Here is a 14,120-nt window from a genome sequence, read left to right as displayed (position 1 = left end):
CATTTATCTAATAAGTAGAGATAAGTTATGATTGGTAGTCTACCTATCCCTAAGTTTTTATATATATATATATGTAGATGTCATATACAAATTATTAAGGACAGAAACGTCGGGTTGCAAGGAGGTCAAATCCTGCCCCCGATGCCTAGTCGTTTGATAGATCTAGCACAAATTTTGACCCTAAATGGCCAACTGTATCGGTGAACCCGACTGAACCGGTGTACATAAACCCGGATGATCTGAATAACTTTAATAAACCGATGAATCCAAACTCGATGAATCAGATGAATCAATACCCTGTCAATCAAATCGATCCCTACTTGGCTTACAGAAGCCACCCAGTATATGCTCCCGGAAGCCCTAAAATGCCAACTGAAATATCAAGTGACACTTCAGAAAGTGTTCTGCTGACTGGTACCCCAAACTACTATCCATACGGGGATATGGAAGTTCAGAGTAGGGTTAAACAGGAAACAAGTACTGAATCCTCTAGCTGGATGAATTGTCATTCCAGCCAGAGTCTGTGGCATTTTTGATCACCGCCACCAGGTGCCCAGATTCTAGCAAGACCAACCCAAGGACCAATCCACTATTTTGAGGTTCCTGGTTTCCACCATACCAAGGTCCTATACCGACTGAGGCTGAGCAAGCAAACGAGATACGGGAGGAGGCCCGTCTTATCGAGGAATTCTATACAACGAATATCCCCGACGAAGAAATGCAGGCTTATGTAGCAAATCCTCACCTGTATCCAAATGAAACATCTTATTTTTTTCCTTCGGCATCCGCACCAGTAGGTTATCCTAACCCACCTAACTCGGTGATGGACGAACTAAGAAACGAAATGGTTAAAAAGAAAAAGATAAGCAACAAGATCATCAAGAAATGTGACAAAATGAAGAGCCTAGTTAAGAAATGGGCCAAGGATTAGGATTATATAAATGTTTTTGTGTCAACATGTTGTATTTTTCTATCCTTCTGTACTGTTATGAGTAAAAGCCAGTGTTTTGTGTTTTAAATCCATTTATTTACGTGATTTATAGAATGTCTGAACAAAGAGAACAAGTAAGTTAAAGGAGTCACGCTGATAAAGGCAAAGCTCCTGAAAATAATACTAAATCAATCCCGGAAGAATACATTGGAGGAATTCATGATATGATAAAGGAAACAGTTTCCCCGTTAATTAAGGAAGTTGTAACTCCTTTAATAAAAATAGTTCGAGAACATATGGCCAATTCTAAAAGTTTGGCTAAATCAATGTCAACAAAATAAATACAGCCAAAAGCCATAGTGTGTAAATGCACTCCAAAAGAAAAGAATCAAAGAGGACAAGAGATGAAAATGAAAGGACTATTGGTTTTTATTGGTCCCAAGTATTTCATTTTTGCCGGCGCTGGTCCCAACTATCACTTTAACTGCCAACGGTCCCAACTTTCACACATGTGTCTGCCACCAGTCCACGACTAACCGAGTACTAACTCCGTTATGTTTTAGATGACGTGTCCATCCTACGTGTTAAAAAACCTTGACGTGGCTGCCTGCATGTATATTAATAACAAAAAACCATTCTCTTCCTTCACAAATCTGCAAATTAAAGTCAAAATCAAAACCAATGGGGTTAGGGTTACTAGCTTCCAAAGCACTCCGATCCAAACTCATACCCACAAACCCTAGACTCCTCCGTACCATCACCTCAACACCGGACCTCCACAAACCCGAATCCGCAGCCGAACCGGATCTCCCGAAGCGGACACCGATTGCCGGAGCCAGGGTTCATTTCCCCAACCCGGATGATGTCATCGAGGTCTTTGTGGACGGCTATCCGGTTAAGATCCCGAAAGGTATGACGGTGTTGCAGGCGTGTTCGGTTGCCGGTGTGGACATACCGAGGTTTTGTTACCATGACCGCTTGTCGATTGCCGGGAACTGTCGGATGTGTTTTCACTAAACTTTAGTAACCCTAACCCCATTGGTTTTGATTTTGACTTTAATTTGCAGATTTGTGAAGGAGGAGAAGGGTTTTTTGTTATTAATATACACGCAGGCAGCCACGTCAAGGTTTTTTAACACGTAGGATCGACACGTCATCTAAAACATAACGGAGTTAGTACTCGGTTAGTCGTGGACTGGTGGCAGACACATGTGTGAAAGTTGGGACCAGCGCCGGCAAAAATGAAATACTTGGGACCAATAAAAACCAATAGTCCAAAATGAAAAGAAAAATGAGGGTTATGAAAGTTCCACTGCTGAACATGTCTCGAGCAAGATAAAAAGAGGAAAAGTCAGCACGGGATGCACGTTCAAAGATTTTCAAGTATATAAACCGAAAGAATTTTATGGGGATAAAGGGGCAATAACAACGCTTCGTTGGCTCGAAGAGATGGAGTCAATAATTATTATAAGAAAATGTACCGAAGAAGAAAGTATCCAGTACTCGTCCCAGATGTTCAAGGGAGAGTCGCTGGAATGGTGGAATACATTGATTGATGGAAAGGGAGAAGTAATCTGTATAATATGGAATGGAAGACTTTTAAGGAACTAATCAAGCAAAGGTTTTGTCCCATCCACAAAGTTGATCAGATTCAAACCAAGCTTTGGAATCACAAATTCATTGGCACAAATATCAAAGAATATAATACTAAATTCCTTGAGTATTGTCGACTTGTACCGCATTTGGTTAAACCAGAACATAACAAAGTGACGCGGTATATTTATGGGTTACCAAAAGAGATTCGTGATCATGTAAGATCACACATGCCTGCTACCATCGAGTCTGCTATTAAATTAGCAGGATATTTAATGGAAAGTATGATCAGAAAAAAAGATGAAGAAAAGAAGGGTTTTAACATTCGTTACTTTTCAAACCCGAAATCCGACCCATTTCAAATTTTTGATTTTGTTTATATATATTTATCATTAATATTCTTAAGTTTCATTTCATGTTCCATTCATTAACGTTTATTAGGATTTGAATTTGTGTATGTAATGGTTAAATCGATCCGTTTGACGTTTCAACGTATTCAAGTTCATCGTTTATCGTTGATATATTATTTACGATGATTAGCTGTTATTGTTCGTTCATTTATTATTCATTTTGTCCACTTGTCGAAACTCCAGGATTTACAGTATTTATTAAAGATAAACAATTTACAAGATACGAATATAAAATATTCAAGTATTAAAATTTTATTTTATTATTAAGCATCTTTTAAAGTTCAAGGTCCACTTTGTAATTTTAGGTTAATTTAGATTTAAAACAATTTTGAAAGAGCAGGGACTTAAAGTGTAACTTTAAATTCAAAATAATATTATTATAATAAAATAACCCTACCCAGCCCCCCCTTCTTCCTCGTCTTTCCAGCAGACCGGCCGCCGGCGGCGACGACATCTTTCGACTACCTTAAGTCACCCATTAAACGCCTTTTTAAACCCATTAATTGATACAAATTTAATTCTCTGTTAACATAGAACATTAATCAACGTTTTTAACCTTCAATAACAACGTATAACGATCAGAATTAACGACCCAACGGCCGGAAATTTCTTGAAACGCAATTACGAGTATTAAACATCCAACGGTACAATTTTGACTATAAATAGGTCGAAAAACATCAAATAAACATGCCCACAACTTCAAATCAACTTAATCTACTCTCAGAAATCCGTATTAATCAATCCAAGTCCGGTTCCGGCCAAGTCATAGTTCACCATCATTCGGACACCTTATCTGGTAATTTAATTATGCATTTTAATCGTCTTTCACAGGGGAACAATACCCCTAATAGTATTCAATCAAACATGGATCAAATCAAGGGAATTAGATTGCTAGGGTTCTTGATGTTGAAGATGAATATGGGTTAATATATTTATATTAATATTTTCATTCTAAAATCAAATTGTAATCTGTTTCAACTGGTTAGTGCTTCAGATTAGTAACAAGAAGGACCCGGGTTCGAAACCCAGGTCAGGCCATATACATTATATATATATATACATATTTTTTTTGATCAGCTTATTAATTCTTTTTAAAATTAAACAAAATATTTAAAAATCATAATAAACCAATAAAATTTTTTTAAAACCAAATAAAACTTTTAATAATCAAATATAAATTATATATCATCATTTTTCTGCTTAAAAACCAATCTTTCGTAATCATAACTTGATAATTTTAATTCGTTCGTCATCGTAATCCTTTAAACTTTAATTATTTGTTCTTTACGTTAAACCGTTAAAAATTAGTTTTAACTTGTAAACATTAAACCTAGTCTTACAAATATCATCTTTCATATTTTCGATAATTATAAATCAAATGATATTAAAGTAATAGTTAAATCATTAAAATCCGTTAAACCATAAAATATTATTAAAATAATTAAATGCCTTATACCTTAAAATTAGTAAAAAATAATAATGATATATTCCCAACAAATTATACAAAGAAATTAACTTTAATAATCCCGTTTGTTAGTCGTTAAATTTTCGTGTTATTTTATTTATAGTTCATGAAGTTCAATCTGTATTGGGATTCTCTTACACGCTTACGGTTTATATTTCAAGTTTATCTTCGATTTCGAGGTAAGTTTCTCACACCCCCTTTTAAACATTTTATACATTTTGGGGGTAGCATATATATATCCTATTCAACCAAATTGATTTTACACTCCAGCTATGAAACTTCAATTCATATCGTAGACTTGTGTGTTTATGTGCTTACTTGATTATGTGCTCAGCAAGTGGTTGCCTCAATAAGTATGATCATACGCCCCCCTTTGCACTCAGGACCATTTTGTTATGAGTGGAAAATGGACCCCCGATCCGAGTACGTTGGTTGTTACCGACTGGAAAGGACATTGCATGCGAATTAGTTTAATTTTCACAAGCTTCACGGAATTGCATGGTTTTTACGTATTTATATAAAACTTGTGTGAACTCACCAACTATTAAGTTAGTTGACCGTATTTTATATATATGTTACGGGTACAAACATTAGAGGTTGAAACTTGGAGAAGACACTAGACTTAGGTTACTTAAACAAATGGACAAAATGTTTAGTTGTATTTATATTTTCATGTATTTCTTGTTTACAAACTTGTGTATATGATCTTTAAACTAATTAATGATAATATTGTCACTTAATGATGTCACATGTGTTTTGAACAATCTGTACGTCACACTCGGGCGTTTCCGCTTTAGCCGGGGTGTTACAAGGGTGTAGTGGAGAAGAAACTTGGAGAAGACACTAGACTTAGGTTACTTAAACAAATGAACAAAATGTTTAGTTGTATTTATATTTTCTTGTATTTCTTGTTTACAAACTTGTGTATATGATGTTTAAACTAATTAATGATAATATTGTAACTTAATAGTGTCACATGTGTTTTGAACAATCTGTATGTCACACTCGGGCGTTTCCGCTTTAGCCGGGGTGTTACAAGGGTGTAGTGGAGAAAAAAAGAGAGAATGATGAGAAGAGAAGGTTTGAGAAGAGAAAGGAAAGATCAAATGTGTTTAATCGGCCGATATGTAAAAATTGTGAAAAAAGTCATCACTGGAGATGTTTGAAACCTACTCCTAAGGTTGATGTTCGCAAGTTCGATCCATATTCAACTTGCAACTTTTGTAAGAGACCAGGACACAAAGAACAAGATTGTAGAAAGAAGCTGATCGTTTGTTTTGGATGTGGTGAGAAAGGACATTTCAGTGCGGAATGCACTAAGAAGAAACCAGTTGTTGGAGGGGCCAGTGCTAGTGGTGCCAGAAATGATGGAAAGAAAGGGAACGTGCGTGCATTCATGCTAAATACTCAGAAAGCAGGAGAATTAGCAGACGTGATTACTAGTACGCTCCTTATCAGTAACGTTTATGCTAGAGTATTGTTTAATTCAGTAGCCAATCAAAGTTTTATAGATTATAAATTCTGTGATCTATTAAATGAACCTCTAGCTAATTTAAATAATCAATATGAATTAGAAATGGCTAATGGATCCTTAATCAAAATATTTGAGGTATTAAGTAGCTATATTTCCCTAGCCGGATATGAAATGCCAGTACAATTATTACCTATGGAGTTAGCCGGCTTTGATGTTATCTTAGGAATGGATTGGTTAGCCGCCAACCAAGCCCGAATATTATGTAATGAGAAGGCTATTTAAATCCTAACTCCGAATAGGAAGATTATTCAAATAGCTGGCGATAAAGATTCTGGTAGAATTGGAATTATTTCAAAAATAAAGGCAAGTCACTGTTTGGGTAAAGGTTGCCTAGCTTTTATGGCTTATGTTACTAAGGAACCTGAGCCTAGAAAGATAGAAGAAGTTCCAATTGTCTCTGAATTCAAGGATGTATTCCCTGATGAGTTGCCTGGAATTCCACCTGACCGAGAAGTTGAGTTCAAGATAGATTTAGTTCCGGGAACGGCTCCAATTGCTACATCTCCTTATAGATTAGCACCAACTGAAATGAAAGAATTGAAGAAGCAATTAGATGAATTATTGGAGAAGGGATTTATTCGACCGAGTTCTTCACCTTGGGGAGCTCCGATTTTGTTTGTAAAGAAGAAAGACGGATCAATGAGAATGTGTATCAACTACCAAGAATTGAATAAAGTAACGATCAAGAATCGATACCCACTTCCAAGAATAGATGATCTCTTCGATCAGTTACAAGGGGCTAGTTGTTTTTCCAAAACTCGGACAGCTAGAACTCACACTTCGAGAATTTCGCGTAAAGCTTTTCTTTCCTCAATGTTTCCAGTATGGTCTTCAAATGAGCTTGATGTACTTCTTTTGTTTTGGAATATATTAGAATGTCATTAATGAAAACGATAACAAATTTGTCCAAATATGGCTTACAGATTCGGTTCATCATATCCATAAACGCTGCCAGAGCATTTGTGAGTCCGAAAGGCATAACGGTGAACTCATAATGTCCGTATCTGGTTCTGAATGTTGTCTTAGATATATCTTCTTCTTGAAGAAGATATATCTAAGACAACATTGAGAACCAGATGAAGAAGATATATCTAAGACAACATTCAGAACCAGATACGGACATTATGAGTTCACCGTTATGCCTTTCGGACTCACAAATGCTCTGGCAGCGTTTATGGATATGATGAACCGAATCTATAAGCCATAATTGGACAAATTTGTTATCGTTTTCATTGATGACATTCTAATATATTCCAAACAAAAGAAGTACATCAAGCTCATTTGAAGACCATACTGGAAACATTGAGGAAAGAAAAGCTTTACGCGAAATTCTCGAAGTGTGAGTTCAGGCTGTCCGAAGTACAATTTCTCGGACATATTGTTAATGAAAAAGGTATTCAAGTGGATCCAGCGAAAATAGAAGCCATTATGAAATGGGAGAAACCCAAGACACCGACGCAAGTTCGAAGTTTTCTGGGGTTAGCTGGTTATTACCGAAGATTCATACAAAACTTTTCTAAAATAGCGGTTCCATTGACTTCATTAACCCGAAAATCTGTTAAATTTGAATGGGGACTGAAGGAAGAAGAGGCATTCGAAAATGTTAAACAGAAATTAACAAATGCACCTATCTTAGCCTTACCTGAAGGGCAAGATAACTTAATTGTATATTGTGATGCTTCGCATACAGGAATGGGGTGTGTTTTGATGCAAGGGAAGAAGGTAATTGCTTATACGTCAAGACAGTTAAAAGTTCATGGAAAGAATTACACCACACATGATCTTGAACTTGGAGCTATAATTTTCGCGTTGAAGTTATGGCGACATTATTTATATGGTGTAAAATTTACCGTCTATACTGATCACAAAAAGTTTGAAGCATATACTTGATCAGAAAGAGTTGAACATGAGACAAAGGCAATGGATGGAAACTCTTAATGACTATGATTGCGAGATCGTCTATCATGAAGGTAAAGCCAATGTTGTTGTGACACCTTAAGTAGAAAAGAGCACGAAAACCCAAAGAGAGTACGAGCTCTGAGGCTAGAACTCAAGATTGATCTATTAACGGAAATTAAGAAAGTTCAGAAGTTGGCACTAGAACAAGAGAATATAAAGGCCGAGAAAGAGAATGGTACGATAGATCAGCTGGTAAAAAGTGATGATAAAATACTCAGATTAGGGAAAAGAATCTATGTGCCGATGGTTGGAAGTTTATAGGAGAAAATCTAAGAAGAAGCTCACAAATCCAAGTATATGATGCATCCGGGGTAGTGATAAGATGTATCATAATCTTAAAGATGATTATTGGTGGGTCGGAATGAAGAAAGAAATTGCTCTGTATGTGGCAAAATGTTTAACATGTTCAAAAGTCAAGGCCGAGCATCAAAAGCCATTGGGTTTGTTGACACAACCTGAAATCCCAATCTGGAAATGGGACATGATTACCATGGATTTCATTATGAAATTACCCAAAACTTCACGTCAAAATGATGCTATTTGGGTCATCATTGATAGATTGACCAAATATGCTCATTTCATTCCTATCCAAGGAATATTTAGTATGGACAAGTTGGCACAGTTGTATGTAGAAAACATTGTAAGATTACATAGTGTGCCATTATCAATTATATCCGATAGAGACAGTCGTTTTACCTCCAACTTTTGGAGAAGTTTTCAAAAGGCAATGAGTACGCGTTTAAATTTGAGTACTGCTTATCACCCACAAACCGACGGATAAAGTGAAAGGACGATTCAAACATTAGAAGATATGCTACGCGCTTGTGTTATAGACTTAGGTGGTAGTTGGGATACGCACCTGTCTTTGATGGAATTTTCGTATAATAACAGTTATCACACAAGCATACAAATGGCACCATACGAAGCATTATACGGACAAAAGTGTAGAACACCTGTATGCTGGTCCGAAATCGGTGATAATCAATTGTCCGGTCCTGAAATTGTATAAAGAACGACTGACCAATTAATTCAAATTAGTGAAAGACTAACGGCAGCACGAGACAGGCCAAAAAGTTATGCAGATATAAGAAGAAAACCGCTAGAATTCAGAGAAGGCGATAAAGTGTTACTTAAGGTATCACCTTGGAAAGGTGTTGTTCGTTTTGGGAAGAATGGTAAGTTGAGTTCGCGTTTTGTTGGACCATTTAAGGTTATTGAAATAATAGGTCCTGTAGCTTATCGCCTTGAGTTACTTGAAGAGATACAAGGAATTCATGATGTGTTTCAGGTATCGAATCTACGGAAATGTTTAGCTGATGAGACACTCGCTATGCCTCTAAAAGACGTACAAGTGAATGAAAAACTCAAGTTTGTAGAAGAGCCGATACGAATTGAAGATAGTCAAACCAAGTTCCTGAAACGTAAAAGATTGAAATTGATAAAAGTTAGATGGAATTCGCGGAGAGATCCGGAATTCACTTGGGAACTTAAGTCCGAAATGAAAAGAAAATATCCACATCATTTCACATAAATCTCGAGGACAAGATTTTTCTAAAGGTGGGGAGGATGTAACACTGTGAAAATACCCCATCTGATTTTCGGTCAAAAATGTCAATTTTAGAAGTTAAAGGGCTAAAAATGCAAAATCTGGAAGTAGAAGAACTGAAAATGAAAATTTTGAAATTTATGCAACTTAAATGCAGACCTATTCTTTCAATATTTTCTTTGAAATTTTGAAAATGAACATCTTCGCGTATCGCGAAGTTGCTGGCACACATTTCAAAGCTTATCCAGTGACGTGGAGACACGTGTCAGCATGGGGTTGACATGCAAAATTGCGGCGCCAGCCATGCAACTTCGCGTATCGCGAACCGCCATAGGCTGCATCTTCGCGATACGCGAAGATGCACAAGACGGGCTATAAATATGGCAGCTACGGGTTAAGCCATTCTCATCCTATTTTCACCGTAGTTTTCACATAGTTAACATCGGGAAGCGTGCTAGGAAGTTTCGGGGTTCCGAGGGCTGTTCTCGCGAAGAAACGAGGAGTTGTTACGCTGTTAAACGAGCTGTTGATCTCATAAACGAAGCACAAGTCGAATTGCTGTTGTTTTCTTAAGTTTTCACTTCGACTAGCCGATTAAGGTAGGATTAAGGTTAAGTTACTTTACTAGTTACTTTACTATATAGTTATTAGAACCTAGTTAAGAGGATAGTCGTTAAACTGTAAATGATTTTCCATGTAATATTTTACAAAGTAAAGACGTTGCTTCCACATGAAGTAATGTTATCAAAACTATTATTTTGACGGGCACGTAGTAACTGGAAGGGGGATATTATTAATAGACTCTTCTTGCCTAATAAAAGCAATTCGTATACATACCAATCAACCGCGGGACCCGTTTGCTTACCTGGAGAAGTTTGCCAACGTGATATCCTTTATTAAGTCAAAGCGTGCTATTCCAAACGTCATACGTAAATACAAAGTATTTTCATAAAACGACTATAACTATAATAAGGTTAGGTCAGACCTAAGAGTCTGCTGATCAGACATCGAGTCTGCTGAACTGAATCAGACTTCAAGTCTGCTGATCAGACCTCGAGTCTGCTGAACTGAATCAGACTTCAAGTCTGCTGATCAGACCTCGAGTCTGCTGAACTAAAACAGACTTAAAGTCTGTTGAATATTACCAATTAGGTACTTATGCGAACCTGTTATGATATATAGGTTAATAGCATACTAAAGCCAAGGAGTTTGATATTTCCAACTGATAATATAAGGTGAACACGTCAACCTTTTACTGTCTAAACTGATTTTACTCTTGTAATAGACAAGTTGTTTATTACAAAGAATCTGATAAATGTTTGCATGAGATATAATCTCTTAAATCGTTACAATACAAAATAGATAATAAAAAGCAACTTAAACCGAATACACATGTGTCTGGATCCAAACATTACTGATAATTGGCAGACAAAACCAAGTCAGTCATAACCGGTTCTCCAATAGGGTTACATAGCCAAGGGGAAGGTTGTCTCCGAACAGGGGCTTTGTACTCGGGGAACCTTTGAATTGTGTGCGTAGGGTAGTGGTACAAATCCCGGGAATGAGAAGCGTTCCTGCTGAGTTTGTGAAACAGAAAACTATATTTGTATTTAACAACTGTTATAAACTGTTTTATCGAGTCAACGTTTCACCAGCACATAGCTGACGTGTTTTTCCCACCCTTGAAGGTAATTAGATGACAGTAGATGGTACACAAGGATTGGAGTCATAGAAGATCGCTCAAGATGGCTCGTTTTTGAATACTTATAAATCCTTGTAATATTATTATTACTGTTTTGTAAAACTACAAACTCGGGTATTTAATTCCCGAGTAATTTTGATAATGTAAATTAATATTTTAATAATTTAAGACTTCTGCTAAAATGAACCCGCTACTCTGATATATATTTACAAAACAGGTACCAACTGACAGTCACACTCATAGGCCCTGGATCGGGGTGTGACAGGTTGGTATTAGAGCCATTGGTTTCAGCGAATTAGGTATTAATATAAATTAGTACCTAAGCTTTAACCATTTATCTAATAAGTAGGGTTAAGTTATGATTGGTAGTCTACCTATCCCTAAGTTTATATATATATATATATATATATATATATATATATATATATATATGTAGATGTCGTATACAAATTATTACGGACAAAAATGTCAGGTTGCAAGTAGGTCAAATCCTGCCCCCGATGCCGAGCCGTCTGATAGATCTAGCACAAATTTTGACCCTAAATGGCCAACTGTATCGGTGAACCCGACTGAACCGGTGTACATAAACCCGGCTGATCTGAATAACTTTAATAACCCGATGAATCAGATGAATCAATACCCTGTCGATCAAATCGATCCCTACTTGGCTTACGGAAGCCACCCAGTATATGCTCCAGGAAGCCTAAAATGCCAACTGAAATATCAAGTGACACTTCAGAAAGTGTTCTGCTGACTGGTACCCCAAACTACTATCCATACGGGGATATGGAAAGTTCAGAGTAGGGTTAAACAGGAAACAAGTACTGAATCCTCTAGCTGGATGAATTGTCATTCCAGCCAGAGTCTGTGGCATTTTTGATCACCGCCACCAGGTGCCCAGATTCTAGCAAGACCAACCCAATGACCAATCCACTATTCTGAGGTTCCTGGTTTCCACCATACCAAGGTCCTATACCGACAAAGGCTGAGCAAGCAAACGAGATACGGGAGGAGGCCCGTCTTATCGAGGAATTCTATACAACGAATATCCCCGACAAAGAAATGCAGGCTTATGTAGCAAATCCTCACCTGTATCCAAAGGATACAGCTTATCTTTTTCTTTCGGCATCTGCACCAGTAGGATATCCTAACCCACCTAACTCGGTGATGGACGAACTAAGAAACGAGATGGTTAAAAAGAAAAAGATAAGCAACAAGATCATCAAGAAATGTGACAAAATGAAGAGCCTAGTTAAGAAATGGGCCAAGGATTAGGATTATATTAATGTTGTTGTGTCAACATGTTGTATTTTTCTATCCTTCTGTACTGTTATGAGTAAAAGCCAGTGTTTTGTGTTTTAAATCCATTTATTTACGTGATTCACAGAACGTCTAAACAAAGAGAACAAGTAAGTCAAAGGAGTCAAGCTGATAAAGGCTAAGGTACTAAAAAGATGCTCATTCTACTATTCCAGGGAGATCTAAAAAAGAAGGAGTCCGAAAAAAGAGAGGATCCTCGGGGGCGTCCCAAAAAACCAGATCCCCCGAGGCACAGCTTATACACACCCGCTCCAGATCTCCCCAGACACAGCTCCTACACCCCATCCTCATCACAGGGGCCCAGCCAAGAAACCCCCACCCCATCCTCGTTGTCTCGTTCGTTATCCCAGTCAGCGTCGCGATTTAAAATTCCTCGGGGGCGACCTAAGACATCGAAACCTACGGGAGCTCACCTTGGGTTTCCTATGATGGTTTCGCCAGCGCAAGTACTGGCGATACAAATGTTTATGAGCCTCATTCCTAGCTGGGTACATCCGTTCGTCTCAGACATCAAAGACGTACGCCTAGACGGTAACTATGGTTTCCGAGCAATCGCCGTGGGTTTTGAGAGGCATGAGAAATACTGGGATGATGTTAGGCGGGCAATGCTACAGGGCAATGTTCAAGGAAGAGGATGACAAATTGTATGACTGGGTTCGTTCCAGCCTACCATACTACAACACGGTCAAACCAGCGCTGCCGAGTCATTGGTTCAGCGTACCCGGTCACGGGTACGTGGCTGCTCAAAGATACTGGTGTGTGTTAGTAAATATACACATCAATGACACCAAATGTTACTTCCCATTGAGACTCGGTCCTGACTCGATTCCGGATCTAGTGGTTATAGGTGTCACTAACTGGGGAGGTGATAACTGGATACATATCAAACTGGTAGGGGATTTCCCAATGCCGACTTCGGACCGTAATTGGGAAAGAAACGCCGAACCACCAGCGCTAGAATGGAAATACACGGTTCAAACAACGTTTGAACGAGTATAAACAGATACGCCAGGGCTGGCAAAGGGAACCATCTAACCTAGATCTAGGCAGCTCGTCGAATATCATTTGTATTATATGCATAAATACTCACACACATAAATAATAATAATAAATAATAAATAATAATAATAACAATAGTAACTAATAATAAATAATAATTATAATAATAACAATAATAATAAATATTAATAAATAATAATAATAATAAATAATAAATATTAATAAATAATAATAATAAATCATAAATAATAATAATAAATAATAAAAAAAAGGCATAATACGCCGCGTATAGATCTATACGCGGCGTATCTAACCCCTTATAACACGAGATCTGCTCAACTGCCCCCATTATTTTCAAATTCGAAACTCCCACTTCTGAGCATCCGAACATCCAAACACGAGCCTCTATTGAACCGACACCGACACCACACGACAAAAGCCTACGAGATCTGACCCGACACCGACATGGATGTAATTTTTTAATATTATCTTGATGATGATGATTATGTTAAGATGATTTTTGATGATTATGTTGATGATGACAATCATGTTGTTGTTGTTGGGATGGTTAAGACCGTTGGCCGGAGCCGGCCGACGATTTTACAGGGAAGGTCAACGGCGGCGTATAGACCTATACGCCGCTTCTGATATATATTTATTT

The sequence above is a fragment of the Bidens hawaiensis genome, unplaced genomic scaffold (genome assembly GCF_021521415.1).
Source record: "Bidens hawaiensis isolate Kalapana, Puna unplaced genomic scaffold, B.hawaiensis_p1.1 tig00033594_1, whole genome shotgun sequence".
Taxonomy (NCBI): domain Eukaryota; kingdom Viridiplantae; phylum Streptophyta; class Magnoliopsida; order Asterales; family Asteraceae; genus Bidens; species Bidens hawaiensis.
The sequence above is the reverse complement of the archived record's forward strand: the minus strand, read 5'-3'. Positions refer to the sequence as shown.